Here is a 16,316-nt window from a genome sequence, read left to right as displayed (position 1 = left end):
AGACTGCTCTGTATTTCTTATTTGTAAATTCACTACAGGCTACCTCTAACTTGCAGGAACACATCTAAGCAGAACATTGATGAAATGAGTGTTTTTGGCTATGTAGTAGTTCTAGAATTCTAACCTAAAGGACTTAAAAGCCCAGGTTATAACTTTCATTATGCTACCTCCCTGATGGTGCCATCAAACATTATTTCATTAGTTTTGGCGGGGGAAAAGGTGGGGGAGCAAGGATTGTCAAAAGAGTGTGGATGTATGCCAGACCTAAATTAGTAGTGCAGTGGTGCCTATTCTCTTGAGCACTGCCCCGTATGGTGCATTATGAGTAATTGGGCTTGTTGTCTCCAGAGAAATTACCCACATTTTCTGTAAGTGATTACCGGATTAAGCATGCTCTCCACCTTTAACCCTATTCATGCATCATACTCAGTTAAGGAATTATTTTGCTTCTCAAGCTCTACTCATTAGAACACTTAGAAGTTTTGTCAGCAACATTTACTCTGAGCCTCTGGAGCAACACTCAGTATAGACTAGTGCTGGATTCCAGTTTCTTAACAGTAATTAGAGATGTGGACGGATTGAGGACTGAAGTTGGACAATGATTTTCACCTCTCCAACTCAACTCTGCATATTTTTGTTCTAAAATTCGAGTACAGAGTTGTTATGGTTATGAAAGTTAATGAGAGGCTTTTTTCCTCATTTGGTGATTGTACTTCTTTTTAGACCAGAAAAACTAGTTAAGGAAATAAGGAGAGTTTCTTTTTTTTTTTTTTTAATTATTTATTTATTCATGAGAGACACAGAGAGAGAGAGAGGCAGAGACACAGGCAGAGGGAGAAACAGGCTCCATGCAGGGAGCCGGACATGGGACTTGATCCCAGGTCTCCAGGATCATGCCCTGGGCTGAAGGCGGCACTAAGCCGCTGAGCCACCAGGGCTGCCCCGGAGAGTTTCTTATTTTGAATCTCTATTCTGTCAGGGTCTCAAAAACAGTGTGTCATACCATTGAGGATATAAAAACAAAGCTAAGAACAATTTTTCTAGGATATGTTCTTAAAGGCCAGTGCTGTCACTTCTTTGTGTGCTTTCTGGATTTTACCACTGACTGTCGATTTTTCATCTTTCTGCAAATTTAATTCTCCTTAGTAATGTTAAGAAATTGACATGTAACGGGTATGTTCCAGTGCCCAGGCATTGTTTGATCTTCTCTTTCTATGATCTCAGGCCTTGAAGTCTTGGTTTATTCTCTATGCATTTGTGGTCCCAAACCCAACCTTGAGCAATCTATGCCTACTCTGGGACCCATCCCCCATGACATCTTTTGGAAAACACTCTCATGTGGCAGCCCCAAATGTAGTGGGAGATAAACCTGTGCTCTTTGGAGAATCTGGTGAATAAGAGAAGAACAAGTCACTAAGATGAGTTCTTAATCATAGGGACCATCCAATAATGTCTAGTGTGACATTAAAACTAAACTCAGTTTTTTGACTGCAGTAATGAAGGAGATGTAATATAGCATTAAGCTGGCAAGGAAGGTCATGGGTTCTGGCTAATCATTTTTGGACTTGATGTTTAAAGAGAAAAGGAGGGATCCCTGGAGGGCTCAGCAGTTTAGTGCCTGCCTTTGGCCCAGGGCGTGATCTCCTGGAGTCCCGGGATCGAGTCCTGCATCGGGCTCCCTGCGTGGAGCCTGCTTCTCCCTCTGCCTGTATCTCTGCCCCCCTCCCCCTCTGTGTCTCTCATGAATAAATAAAATCTTAAAAAAAATAAAGAGAAAAGGAAAATATGTAGAGCAGAAATTATGGAACTTACAATCACCCTCAGAGGAGATCGAGATTTCCTTGGATGTTAATAATTATGTAGTTAAACAAAAGATTTCTGTCATTCCATAGTTTAAATACTGTTCACTTATCTTTCTTGGTCAATGACTTAAGGCACTTGGTTGGGAAGGGGCAGAGTTCCTTGACTGGGAAGAAATTGGGTCTGTCTAGTTCACTTTGCTTTCCCCAACACAGTAGATCCTTAATAAATACTTGTTGGATGGAGGTCCAATCTGACACTCAAATAAATTATATCTGAATATTACTGTGGTGCATACCATTCACAAATGGATGTCAAAATTCATTTAATTAGTGTGTGTGGGAATACTAAGGTTTTAAAGACCTCCTGTCTAAGAGTTTTTAAAATTCAATAGTTTTAACCTGGGTAAAAGTGGTAGACTTCCTGGTAGACTCCTAGCTTTATAGATTACACCCAAACCTTCTCCCTGGTAGCAATTTCCAGCTGATCTTCATGCCCTTTTGCTCAACAATGGATCATGGTTACCCCATATCCTTTGCAAATGAAGTGAGCTTACTTTGCCAAAAGGCTAATCTGTGGATGTAGGAACATGCAATTAAATGTGCTCATGAGCACATACACACAGCATCTTGCTAGGATGTGGTGATGCTTCACTGGGCATGATTTGGTGTGCAACTCAAAGTTTAATGTAGGGAGAGGAAAAACTACCCTAATATTTGTTTGAAAAGTCTTTTGCCATCTAAATGGCAGTCTAAAGCTAGAAAATAAATTGTAAATTTAGAATATACACTACATTCTGTTTTTTCTCATTCCCTAGTCTTTGTCCACATTTTTAGGCTTTTCATTAGAGCCTCTGAACATCTGATTCATATATCAGAAAAAGTTAGCAAAGCAGATCTTTCTTATGTATGGATATATCAACTTAAGCAGTACTTAAGAGGAAGAAACCAACTTTGCCGTCACCCTGCCTTCCCCCAAAAAACTCAACTGAAAAAGCAGTCTAGACCTCAGTCCACTGAATTTAAATTTGGACAACTGAGTCCAACTAACAATTTTTTTTTGAGAGGGAGAGAAGGGGAGAAGGGGGGTGTCAGAGGGGCAAGAGAGGGAGAGAGAGAATCTTAAGCAAATTCCACACCCAGCATGCCTAACTGACTGATCCATCCAGATACCCCCAACCAAGAATTTTTATCTCCAGGGCACAACACATAGTAAATGTTCAATTATGTCACATGATGAATAGATATATGTTTGATTCAGGCTAAAATTAGTAATACATAGTGAATTGTAATGTTAAGATCAGTAAGTATCCTCAGAAAATAAAAATATATTGTAAAGTCATAGTAATTGATTTGACATTGATGCCAGAATAAACAAATAGATTGAAGGCACAAGGAATTCAAGAATAGATTGCATAGTAAAGTGACATTGAGACCAGTGATGAACAGCTGGACTCTTAAGTATATGTATGATTTGGGACTAGTTGGCTAATAATTTGTGAAAAGTGTTATCAGCTTCCTACTTCTCACAAATCGAAGGCATAAATTCCAGATGGATTAAGACTAAATTGAAAAACAGAGCCGAACTAAATATGAGCATGAGAACAAGTATAAAAGAATATGTTTATAATCTTAGGTTCAGGAAAGGCCTGAAAGGACATATACTTTTAAACAAAGTTGTTTTTTTTTTAATCTTTTGTTTGTTTTTAATCTGATAACTCTATTCATTTAGAACTTCAGGACGATAAGAAAATATATTATTCTTTTTTCTCAGGGTGAGGTTATAGGAAAACTTTTTTTTCCATTTTTCATTCAGTCCCTAGAATTAAGATGCATGTGACTCATTCCTCTGTTTCTCAGTACTAGTTTCTGAGATAGGTTAACAATGGGAAATTTGGATAATGTAAAGTGGAGCTTTCAATTGACCATAACAACTCATTCATTCATTCATCCATTCAATATTTAGTATTCTAAGCAGGATCAGTGAACCAAATAATCCCTTGCAGAATTTGTAGCCTAGCAAAGGGAGACAAGAAACTAAACAACAAAGATAATAAATACATTACATATTATATTAGAAGTGATAAGTACTGTGGGAAAAAATTATAGTAGGATAAGGAGGATCAGGGGTGCATGGGGACAGGGGTAACAGGTTACAATAACTAAAAAGGGTGGACAGAGTCACTCTCATGGAGCCATGAAATTTGAAATGGTAATAGAGTTAGCTAAGAAGATTATTAGGGAAAGTATTTCAGGCAGAGGAACTAGCCAGAGCAAAACTCCCAAAGAAATTCATTGTAAGAACTTTAGCTTTGATATGGGTAAAAAAGGGAGTTGTGTAAGGTTTTGGATGATAACTATTTGACTCATATTTTTTAAAGATTTATTTATTTGAGAGATTAGAACATATGTATGGGGGGAGGGGCAGAGGGGAAGGGAGATGCAGAGGGAGAGAATCTCAAGCAGACTCACTGCCAAGCATGGAGCCCAACATGAGGCTCAATCTGAAGACCCTGAGATCATGACCTGAGCCAAAATCAAGAGTCAGACACCCAACCGAGACACTCAGGGGCCCCCATTTCACACACATTTTTAAAGGATCCCTTTGGACATGGTAAGAGGAATAGATTGTAGGAGGCCAAGAGTAAAAGCAGGGAGACCTGCTGGAAGGCTGTGCAGTAGTAAAGGTGAAAGATGATGTGGATTCAGCTGCAATGGTGAAAAATGGTGGGATTGGGGTATATTTGAGCCAACAAAGTTACCTAATGGATTGGGTATGGAATATAATGAAAAGGGAAGAGTAAGGGTGAGCTCCAAGACCTTAGTCCTAAGGAACTGGAAAGTTGGAGTTGCCATCACGAGCAGGTGCTGCAAATTTGTGGAGGTGGGAGGAGGTTAGGTCAGGAGTTCAGGTTGGATATGTTAACCTTGTGATCTCAGACATCCAAACGGAGAGTCACTTACTAAAATATCTATTTTATAACCTCTCTTCCCAACCTCTACATTCACTCACTTTTTCCTTTGCTTTCTGTAAATAACCAGACCAAACATAGGAATAGGACTGGTAAATAAAAATGGCTGAATTGGAAACACAAACTGTAGCTTGAAGAATAAGAGGGGCCCACATCTGGCTGCTCCTGGCTCCCAGAGCACTTCTCAGAGCTACTTTCATTCAGATCCACTGTCTTGGATTTTTTTTTCTTATTTTAATGGCTTTCCCTATTAATATTTACTATGCATACTGTGTAATCTCCATTAGTAGCTTTTTCAAAAAATCCAGAATCTGACATTCCCTCTGTTGACAAGCCTCATCCCCTGCTATGCCTCCTCCTCCTAATGGAATTACACCTCGGTCCCCAGGTACCTCCATTCCTTTATTTCCAGTGTTCTCCCTGTGGGACTCTTGATACTGCTTTCCTTACCTTACTCTTACACCATCTCAACCTTGTATATACAAGTCCTACTTGACTTTCAAAGTTTATCTTTAAAAAAAATTTATTTGTTTGAGAGAGAGCACAGGTGGGTGGGGCAGGAACAGAGGGAGAGGGACTCTCAAGCAGACTCTGCTGCTAAGCGAGGAGCCCAACCTGGGGCTTGATCCTATAACCCTGAGATCATGACTTGAGCCAAAATCAGGAGTAGGATGTTCAAACAAATGCACCACCCATGCACCCCTCAAAGTTTATCTTTGAAAAACATTCCATGATTTCAATACCCCTGCCCTTTCAGATGGATTACTCTTCTGTATTGCAATAGCACCTTGTAAATATCCTCCATATTGCACTTACCATATTGTGTTATAATCTGTTTTCTAATCTATCTTTTCACTGCAGATTTAGCTCCTTGTGAGCAGGGATAGTATCCTATTCATTGTTGTATTCTCAGCACCTGAAACTATAAATATTGAAACTGAACAAGGATCTCTCATTGTGAGTGTTTAACTTCTTGGAGCCAGTCCTTTCTCATACCCCTTCTATATAATAAATCTTGTGCCACTGGCTTCCTAGGGAAAAATAGAGAAACATCAGTGAAGAATAATACGATGATACCAAGAAAACCCACAAGCTCCTGTCATGCAAGCCTGTGCCCTTGGTCATTAAGAAAGAATCATCCAAGGCAGTCTGGGTGGCTCAGCGGTTTAGCACCGTCTTCAGCCCAGGGCGTGATCCTGGAGACCAGGTATCAAGTCCCACGTTGGGCTCCCTGCATGGAGCCTGCTTCTCCCTCTGCCTGTGTCTGTGGCTCTCTCTGTGTGTCTCTCATGAATAAATAAATAAAATCTTAAAAGAAGAAAGGAAGAATCATCTAGATTATACACAGCTCTGATTATACACATCTGTTTTAAGGAACCTGCTTTTTCCATCTTCCACTCATACCTGATGGGTAGTAACAAAGATAAGTAATCACAGAGATAGTGAATTTTTTGTATTATCTTGTAGAAGATCAGTATTTTAATCACATTTTAACTATTAAGAAGATCCACTCGGTAGTGACTTGAGCCTGCAACTGACCCTCTAGCCCAATATACTTTGAATTTTTCAACTTGGGTTAAGACTCACCTATGGCCACCTTTGGTTTGAGCTAGCCACCTAGACTCGTACTAGCATTGATTCAGCTAGAATACAGTACAACGCATGGTTTCTATATCCTGCTGTGTTACCCAACAGTTCATTTAAAAATACCTATTGTCATTTATATATAAGACATATATGCTCATTATAGAAATATTTTTAAAAGCAAAATCTGCTACATTTAAACATTTTCTAAGACTTGCCAACCATGCTGGGGTTGCACTGTTTGCTTTCTCACAAGTTCTGGATAAAAATTCCTCATACCACCACAAAGAAAGTTAATCTCAGGGGAATAAAATCAAGTTGTCAATAGTTCTTGAGCATGCCTTGTTCAGCTGGTGTCTACATGACAATTTCGCAGCTGATGAATTCCTCTTTGATAAGTGATTGCCTTCTCTTGCCTACATCTGATACGAATGTCAAATCCCTAAATTTATTAAGATTATGAAACTAAAAGATAGATTATTTTTCCCTTTTTATGATTTTATTTTATTTTTTTTAAGATTTTATTTATTTATTAATGAGAGACACACAGAAAGAGAGAGGCAGAGACATAGGCAGAGGCAGAAGCAGGCTCCATGCAAGGAGCCTGACGTAGGACTCCATCCCGGGTCTCCAGGATCATGCCCTGGGCTAAAGGCGGCGCTAAACTGCTAAGCCACCTGGGCTGCCATTTTTCCCTTTTTTTTTTTTTTAAATAAGCTCCATGCCCACTGTGGGACTTGAACTCAGGATCCTGAGATCAAGTCACATGTTCCACCAACTGAGTCAGCCAAATGTCCCATTGTGGTATTATTCATACCATTTTTTAAAGATTTGTATTTGTTTTATTTATTTATTCATGACAGAGAGAGAGAGGCAGAGACACAGGCAGAGGGAGAAGCAGGCTCCACGCAGGAAGCCCGATGCGGGACTCGATCCCGGGTCTCCAGGATCACACCCCGGTCAGAAGGTGGCACCAAACCGCTGGGCCACCGGGGCTGCCCCCATTTTTATTTATTTATTTATTTTTTACAAGAGAAGAAATACTATCTGAAAAATCAGATCTGGGAAGACCCAAGGAAAAAATGGCATGCAAGTGAAGAACTAAAGAAGAGAAATAAAATACAAACCTGAGGAGGACAACAAATGTATGGTCATTGGCAACATGAATTCAATCATCCTGAAGAAGTAACTAGACAGAACTGTGACAAAAGTTCATGCTGGACAACTAACCAATAGCAGTGGTATGGTTCAAGCTTGTGGGATTGGAATCAGACAGATGTTTGAATTCTGATATTGCTCCTTACTATCATGTGACCTTAGATAATTGCTTATTTTTAAAACCTCAGTTCTCATATCTACAAAATGGGTATAATAATGGTACTCACATCATAAGTTGATAAAAGAATTTTATAAGACAATGTAAATAAAGTATTTTAGCACAGGGTGAGGCATACACTAAGGACTCAATAAGTGTTAGCTCAGGACATGACAAAAGTGGAGAGGGGTAGTCTATGACCTCCCCTGAGTAGTTTGTCCCCAGTGATTAACCAGTCTAATATTTAATGACTTTTAATATTGTGCTAGATCTTATGGGGTGACATATGGTCTCTTCTCCCCCAAGAAGCTTACAACTGAAAAAAATTAATGCACATGAAACAATTGGAGAACAATCAGTATGGACAATGTAACACTCAGAAACAGAATGTCTTAGAGAAATCAGATAGAGTTTGAGAGAGATTTTGCAGCTACATAGATATTCTTTAAAAAAATGGGTTTTGACTGGAGTGGGAAGGAGTAGTGAAAGAATGCCCCAAGGATAAAGTGAAATAAGTGCCTTGCATGGAAAGGATGGATGAACTGAGGCAAGAAGCAAGCCCTTTCAGGTACTGTTGAGAGCATGCCTTTGGAATGCTTTCCAATATATTATCCCTGCTTGATGATTCCTATTTGCTTCCTTAGGTCATTTAGCCTTTAATACTAGACCATGAGAAAAAAAAACAAAACACTAGACCATGAGGCTGAAGTAGAAAGTAAGAAGATAAGACATAAGAGAAGGACCTTCCAGATGGAAAGGGAGCTGAAAGTCTTTTGGTCCTGGAAGGGAGACAAAAGAAGGAGAGACTATGGCAAGACTTGAAGTATGAGTTATCTTGGTCAAAAAAGAAGAGAGGGGGAGTAAAGGATGTTAGAATCATCTAGAAGGACTTAGGCAACTCCCAATGCAGGAACTTTCTTCTCAGTTCTTAGGGCAAAGCCTGGGAACAATATAAACCCCTCAGGGAACTCTATATTCAACATGGCACCAGAACAATATGGGGCCATAGGTAGTTTAGAAATTGCTAAGGACTATGAGAGTCTGAAATAGTACCACCATTTCCTACAGCTACAGCTGGTGTGTGGTATTTAATGGAAGCAGAAGCTCCTTTATAAATACAAAAGTACTGAAATATCCAGAGACTGGCAGAGGCCTGGGGTTACACTAAGGGAAGCTGCAGGGGAAGGACCATGAATTTCAGTGGAGGAAAGGAGGGGCCCAGCATGAGATTTGGAGAGCAATGTGGGACCATCTGAACCTTAGCAGACCAACATTGGACACAGCAGGACCATACACAGGATTTCCAAAATCAGAGGAGAGCCAAAGGTCTGTGCCCCTGCCCCTGTGAAGATATGTAAGTTCTCCTTACATTCAGAAGCCATCTGGGAAAGAAAGCAGGAAGGGAGAGATCTTGAGAGTGAAGAAGTATCTTGAACAGGGAGTTTACACTTTGAAATAACTAAAGACACATAGTCAAGGTTACATAGTTAGGCAATGGTAGAGCCCCAGAGTCTGTGCCCCCAGTTACTACACTACACCTGGACAGACACTAAGCAGGGTGAATTCTTGAGGATCTTGGAGACCTTCCAGAGAAGTGTGGATTGAAAGTCACAGGTATTGGCATTAGGAAGTAGATTTTGAGCTGGAGAGCTATATGGCATTTAAAGAAGACAAGTCTGGCAGAGCCCTACAGGACAAAGTGAGGTAAGGGAAATCTGGAAGTAGAATAAAATAAGACATCGATAGCTGTAACCCAGGCCAAAATGATAAGACCTTAATAGAGAGGAAGGAACACATCCTGGATTATTTGTAATAATAATAGAATTAGTAGCAGAATAAGTACTTAGAATGTATTGGCACTGTGCTGAACATTATCTTGAGTATTACAGCAACTCTATGAAGAATTAGCTATTATTTTTCCTATTATAAGGATGAGAAAATGGAAGCACTGAGAGATTAACAGGCCTCATGCCCCCAGCTAAATGTAGTAAAGCCAGGCATCACAGCAGGATGGGTCTAATGGTGGAGCCTAGGAAGTTCTAATGATGGAGCCCAGAATCTTAACCAGTCTGCTTGACCATGTAGCAAAATGACCAGATGGCTCCTGATGACAGGAAAAGGTGGTGGAAGAGTCAGAGATCCCACCAAGAACTCTAGGTTTGGAGATTAAAATGATAACACTATTGAAATGTGTAGTTGAGAAGGAGAGGAAGTTTAAAGGGGGAAATAAATTTATTTATTTATTTATTTTAAATAATAAATTTATTTTTTATTGGTGTTCAATTTACCAACATACAGAATAACACCCAGTGCTCATCCCGTCAAGTGCCCCCCTCAGTGCCCGTCACCCATTCACCCCCACCCCCCAGCCTCCTCCCCTTCCATCACCCCTAGTTCGTTTCCCAGAGTTAGGAGTCTTTATGTTCTGTCTCCCTTTCTGGTATTTCCCACACATTTCTTCTCCCTTCTCTTATATTCCCTTTCACTAGGGGGAAATAAATTTAGTTTGAGATGTGTTGAGTATGTCAATATGGCATACACAGATCAATTTCCCCAGAGCTAAGATGGGATTTAATGGGTCACAAGTGAACCCATTTGTAGGCCCAATCTATAAATTTGTTAGTTAAGGGGAGGAGGTAGTAAAGCCAATCTTCAAATTTAAAGACACACATTATTTTTGTTAATTTGATCCTCTCTGTTGGATTTACACTAAGATAAATAATTTTTTAACAAGTAACATATTTCTTCTTCCTGACATTAAGGACATCCACTCAGTCAAGTGACAGGTAAAATGAAAAATCTAGAGAACATAAGTTATCATTGTTCTGTATTCAGCAGAAAACTTTGGTGGTAACTTAAGCTCCTTGCAAGGCTCAGCTATTTCCAGATGCTGGACCCAGCCTTGTGGTTACTCAACAAACACCTTCACCCTTCCTTATTTACTATGTCAACAACCCATAGTCCTGTCTTCTTCATTACCAAAAAGCCTGAGTCAATTGCTGAGGTAATTACCATAGGTAACTACATTAGGACAGTGGCCAAACTATCCAGAAATGGAATGACATGGACTATTGGGCAGTGAAATACATTACAAACTGGTCAATCTCTGTAGACCTGGCCAGGGGCTCCTTCAGCAAAAATAAGGAAGGCAAGAAAAGAGAAAGGCCCTACTTGAGCAGACATATGCTTTTTAAATAGTCATAATTACTTCTGTTTATTGAGTTCTGACTCTCTGCTAAGTGAGCTAAGAGCTGTCAAGAATTATCTCCTATAATCCTCACAACCCTGTAAAGAGGTACTATTATTGTGTGCCCTTTGAAGATGAGGAAACTGAGGCTTAGGGAAGGAATGTAATTTATTCATGGACACAGGCTAATCATAGGGAAAAAATTCAAACTCAGGTTTGAGAATTCTATAGTAATCCAGTCTCAAGGTAATTCCAAGGCTTGAACTGAATCTCACACTACTGTACTAATCTGCCTTGTAAGAACAACCACCATGACAAAATGCCTTTGACATTTTACAGACCCAAACTGGAATAGTCAAGTTGGCACCAAGGGAAGTACCTCTGAGAATGTGCTGCTGGTTGGACTGGCCATACAGGCAGCATCAGCCCTGCCTCTGGAATGCCAAAACTCCCTTCTCTGCATTGTCAGCCCAGCAACCTGAAACCCATTTCTGACTTGGAGACCTAAATCTTACATAACCCTTCACTGTCTCTTCTCCTTTTATAGGCCCATGATTTCATGCCATGATGAAGTCAAATAACCCAGGCATTAGTTTCTGTTGCAGCAGCTGAACACAAGCCATCAAGGGAAACCATTGTCCTTTGGTCCAGATCAACCAAGCAAGCATGAAACTATGATGGAAAGGTATGGTATTTCCTGGGGCTGATGAAATAAAGTTAGCCACCCCAAGTGCCCTGTCCCTATATTGTAACTTGGACGGCCAAGTTTTGGTACTAGTGCTAGGGGGTGAGTTAACCTGGAAGTCATTCTCTCATTTAGAAATGTTGCTACTGTTCCATCAAGTTCTGTAGAAACCAGACTCCTTTTAGCTCTTGGTTTCATATCTATAACCTTATTTGCTGTAGGTCAAAAGTTGAGAGTGGACATTGACTTTCAGATCCTGGGATAACTAGCCCCAGGGGAGAAATGATGTCTATCCTGACATTAGACCCCTCTGGGAGGCATCTTCCTTACCCCTTCTTGAGATAAAAGTGTCATTTTCAGAGGACTGTAATTCCCTGGTCCAGGGCTAATGGAAACAGCTGTTGTTTTGAATCTTGGAACTTTGATTAATGTTTACATTCAATGTCTCATCTGCTCTAGTCCTGAGGTTTTGCTCAAATCACATTACACATTGTCTCATTCTTCAAAACTGTCCAATTGTTCTCTTTTAGGATGCTATGTTTACAAGGAATAGGGCCTCCTATTTTCCTCCCTCTAATGTAAATCCTGAGTTTCTGCCTTCACAGGAACTCCATTTTATTGATTCATTTGTAATTGTGTACGAGGTCATAAATAATGGGCTAGGAAAAAACATGAGGCTCAAGAGAAGGAGACCAAGATGCCTATAAAGAAGAGAATCTCTTATCTGACCCAAACCAACACTTCCCAAGAGATGAAGTCATCTCTCATTCAGGGCTTCTGGTGAAAGTGTTGAAACAACAGCTAAGCCACGTCTCCATCCTTAAATTCCAGCCTGGCCCCTTGCCTAGGTGCAGGATTTTGTCAGCCAAAGCTAGAGAACAGCCACACCTTGTCTTAATGATTTTTGCCTAAAGTCTGTCCCAGCCAATGACAATCCAAACTAGAATAATCATACACATCACCACAGACTGATGCAGAATATCTTAACCTGATTTCCTGTCAGGTTCTGAATAAACCTTCTAGTATCTAGCCTGATGACTCTTCCTCTGGTTTAAATTGTTTTTCAGGGAATTGCTTGAGTTCATTCCACATGTGAGTTGAACCTTTCCAGAACAGGTGGGGGATCATCAGGCACAGGTGAAGTCCTAGGTCCTGCAACAGGGGTTTAGGAGCCATAGAATTATTGGATGCAAACCAAGGAAGGGTGTTCCTTATCCCTTTGTCAAAAGATCAGAGTGGGCTTCTGGCCATGGCTAAAATCCACTCACAGAAACTCAGTGTGGAATGTACTCAGTCAACTAGAGAATGTCCAGCAACTAAAGAAAAGATCAGAGTGACATACTCTTTGTAGAGAAATAGTACACGCTTTTTTAGAAGGAGTGGAAAAGGCAAGACCCTTTCTGCACAGTCACATGGGGTATAGAATGGGAACACAGTTTAGAACCTGGATTCACCACTGGATAACTTGAGGGAAGTCACATAATCTCTTTGGGACACAGTTTTTTCTTCTGTAAAATGAGTTTGATATTACTTATCTCACAAAGCGCTTATAAAGATCAAATGAAGCAAGTATTTTGCATGGTGCTTGTCAAGTAGGACACACTCAAAACAAATGTTGGTTTCTACCTCCTATTCTGCTTCCTGAAGTTCATATTAATCCCAGATCATTTTGAGTTCTACCACTCTCATACCTGGGCAAGTGAGGCCCTGCACTTTGGGGTGCCTCCCTCAAAGTTTTCTAAATCCCTCTCTGGTGGTTGCTGGCAGTGCTGTCCAGCTTGGACTTGGTCCACTATGGGCACCAAATTCTGTTTTCACCTCTTTGGGGCACTCAGACTATCCATACTCTTCCCTCCCCAACATGGGTTTAATCATATGCCCTGAGGAGCTCTAGGACTCACATCTGTGGGGTTGTCCAAGGTTACTGTGGCCAGGATCAGGTCCCTGGAAGGCGGCCTCATGAATAGATTACTCCAATTGGCCAATGTGATATTTCCTTGAGGGATCCTGCAAGACTAAGCAGCCAGAATGGTGTTGACATGCTGACTTTGGGTGATTCTAATTTTTTAGACAGGGGCCCTGCAAAAAATATTTGCCCAGAGGCTCTGTAGGCTCTAAGAGTGGCCCTGCTTTTAGGCCAGTAATACTTGTCCCCACAGGTGGCTGGACTATATGGGATTTAGTGACATAGTAATTATTTATATGCTAGCTATCAAAATTATCAAATGTTTGGGCTCTAAAAAGGACAGCAATTTAAAATATTGTTTTCAAATTAAAATTGTGGTATCATCCTCATTTCCCTCCCCTTTCAACCAGAGTCCTGTCTCTCTCACTCTGTCATCAAATCCAGTAGGTTCTAATTCTGTCTCTCATATGTAGCCCTTGTTTCTGTCCCTGCTGTCTTAGTCCAGATGTCCAAGGTGCCCCTTTCCCCCTGGACTATTGCAGTGGTCTCACAGCTTCCAAATTCTTCCCACACCATTCTATCTCCCACAATGACCAGGAAGGAAGAAAAGCCAACATAAAAATAGGTTATCATTTATAGCAGCACTATTCACAATGGTCAAAAGGCAGAAACAACCTAAATGTCCATCAACTGATGGAGTGATAAACAAAATGTGGTATGTCCATAAACGGAATATTATTCAGCCATAAAAGGAAGTATTGATCCATGCTGGATCAATGGATGGATGAATCTCAAAAACATATGCTAAGTAAAAAAATCCAGCTGGGAAAAAGTACATATTATGTGATTTTATTTACATGAAATATCCAGAATAGGCAGCTTCATAGAGAGTGTGGTTGGCAGGATATGGGGTAGGAAGAATTACAGAGTGATGGCTTAGTAGGTATAGAGTTTCTCTTTGTAGGGTGATAAGAGTGTTCTGGAACTAGATAGTGGAGATGATTCATAATGGAATGTACTAGATGCTTCTGGATCTAGTAGTTAAAATGTTAAGTTGTTAAAAATTGTGGATTGTTAAAAAGGTAAATTGTTAAAATGGTAAATTCCGTGTTCTATGTTAGCACATAAAAAAATGTGTTATCAAACTGGTCACTGTTGGGACGCCTGGATAGATCAGTGGTTGAGCATCTGCCTTCAGCTCAGGGCGTGATCCCGGAGTCCTGGGATCAAGTCTCACATTGGGCTCCCTGTATGGAGCCTGCTTATTCCTCTGCCTATGTCTCTGCCTCTCTCTGTGTGTCTCTCATTAATAAATAAACAAAAGCTTTAAAAAGAAATAACTGTTATGTTATGGGCATCCAGGGCTCAGTCCTGCTAGGACCCTTTGCAAAGCCAAGAAGAATATACTTCAGAATTGTCCATCCTGAAGGAGACCAGAGGGAGCATTTATCTACCAGATCCTGGTCTCCATGGTCAAGGATTACCCCTTGGGGTACTAACTTTCTTTCCCGTTTAGGTTTGTATATGTGTGAGTGCATAGCAGGTCAGAGAAGTGCTGGAGCAGAGGGTGAGAGATTTGTGTTGAAGTTGAGGCACAGTGCTATTGGGTCACACCTGTGGGAAGGTACAGAAATAGCTAGAGTCGGGATGCCTGGGTGGCTCAGTGGTTAAGTGTCTGCCTTTGGCTCAGGGCATGATCCCGGGGTCTTGGGATCGAGTCCCACATCGGGCTCCCTGCATAGAGCCTGCTTCTCCCTCTGCCTGTGTCTCTGCTTCTGTCTCTGTGTCTCTTGTAAATAAATGAGTAAAACTTTTTTTTAAAAAAAGAAATACTACGGATGCATACTCCTAGAAGTAGAAAGTAAACACAGAGGAGAGAGAAACAGGAAAGAGATCTGGTGGGTTCTTACCACAACTGATCTTCACTTAAGCTTCAGTGTTGTCATCCTGTCTCTCTTTAAAACAGCCTCATGTCTCCCTCTCCACCACAGCCACCTATTGTTCAAGCTTGCCTCCCCAATTTCTTCAGCAGGAATCTTTCTTCCACTCCATCAAGATGTCTAGGTAATTAAGATCTCTACTTTCTCTCCAGCCTTCGGCCTCATCCTGCCCTCATCATTCTCCCCAGACTAGTTTAGAATCCATGGTTCATAATTTTAGTCACTCTCTCAAGCAGTTCTAGATTCTTGCTCCTTAGCACTTTATACCATTTATCTGATCAAATCCCAACCCCTGATGAAATCAACTCCCAGGTTTCTCCACAGTTATATCCTGGGATAAGCCCCACTGGAGAGTGACAGGGCAGCTCACTGTGGTAGAGGTTAGCAGCTCCCTCACTACCTATTACTACCTGCTACCATAGAGACCATATCCCTCCTCAAGCTAAGGTGAGTCTCTCCAGCTGGAGTCTGGGTCCTGTTCCTCATATCTTTTTTTTTCTTATTTATTTATTTATTTATTTATTTATTCATGAGACACACAGAGAGAGAGGCAGAGACATAGGCAGAGAGAGAAGCAGGCTCCATGCAGGGAGCCCGATGTGGGACTCGATCCTGGGACTCCAGGATCACGCACGCCCTGGGCTGAAGGCAGGCACTCAAGTGCTGAGCCACCCAGGCATCCCTTTCTCATATCATTTCAAAAGCCTTATTCTCTCAATTATTCTAGAAACCATAAAATGATGTTTGTGGCCCACAGATGTAACCTGTGTTTGGCCCATATAGGTTTGTTTCCCTTTTATTTTAATTATGGTCAACTAATATTCGATAAAGGAGGAAAGACTATCCATTGGAAGAAAGACAGTCTCTTCAATAAATGGTGCTGGGAAAATTGGACATCCACATGCAGAAGAATAAAACTAGACCACTC

Source organism: Canis aureus, chromosome 32, assembly GCF_053574225.1.
Source record: "Canis aureus isolate CA01 chromosome 32, VMU_Caureus_v.1.0, whole genome shotgun sequence".
NCBI lineage: Eukaryota > Metazoa > Chordata > Mammalia > Carnivora > Canidae > Canis > Canis aureus.
The sequence above is the reverse complement of the archived record's forward strand: the minus strand, read 5'-3'. Positions refer to the sequence as shown.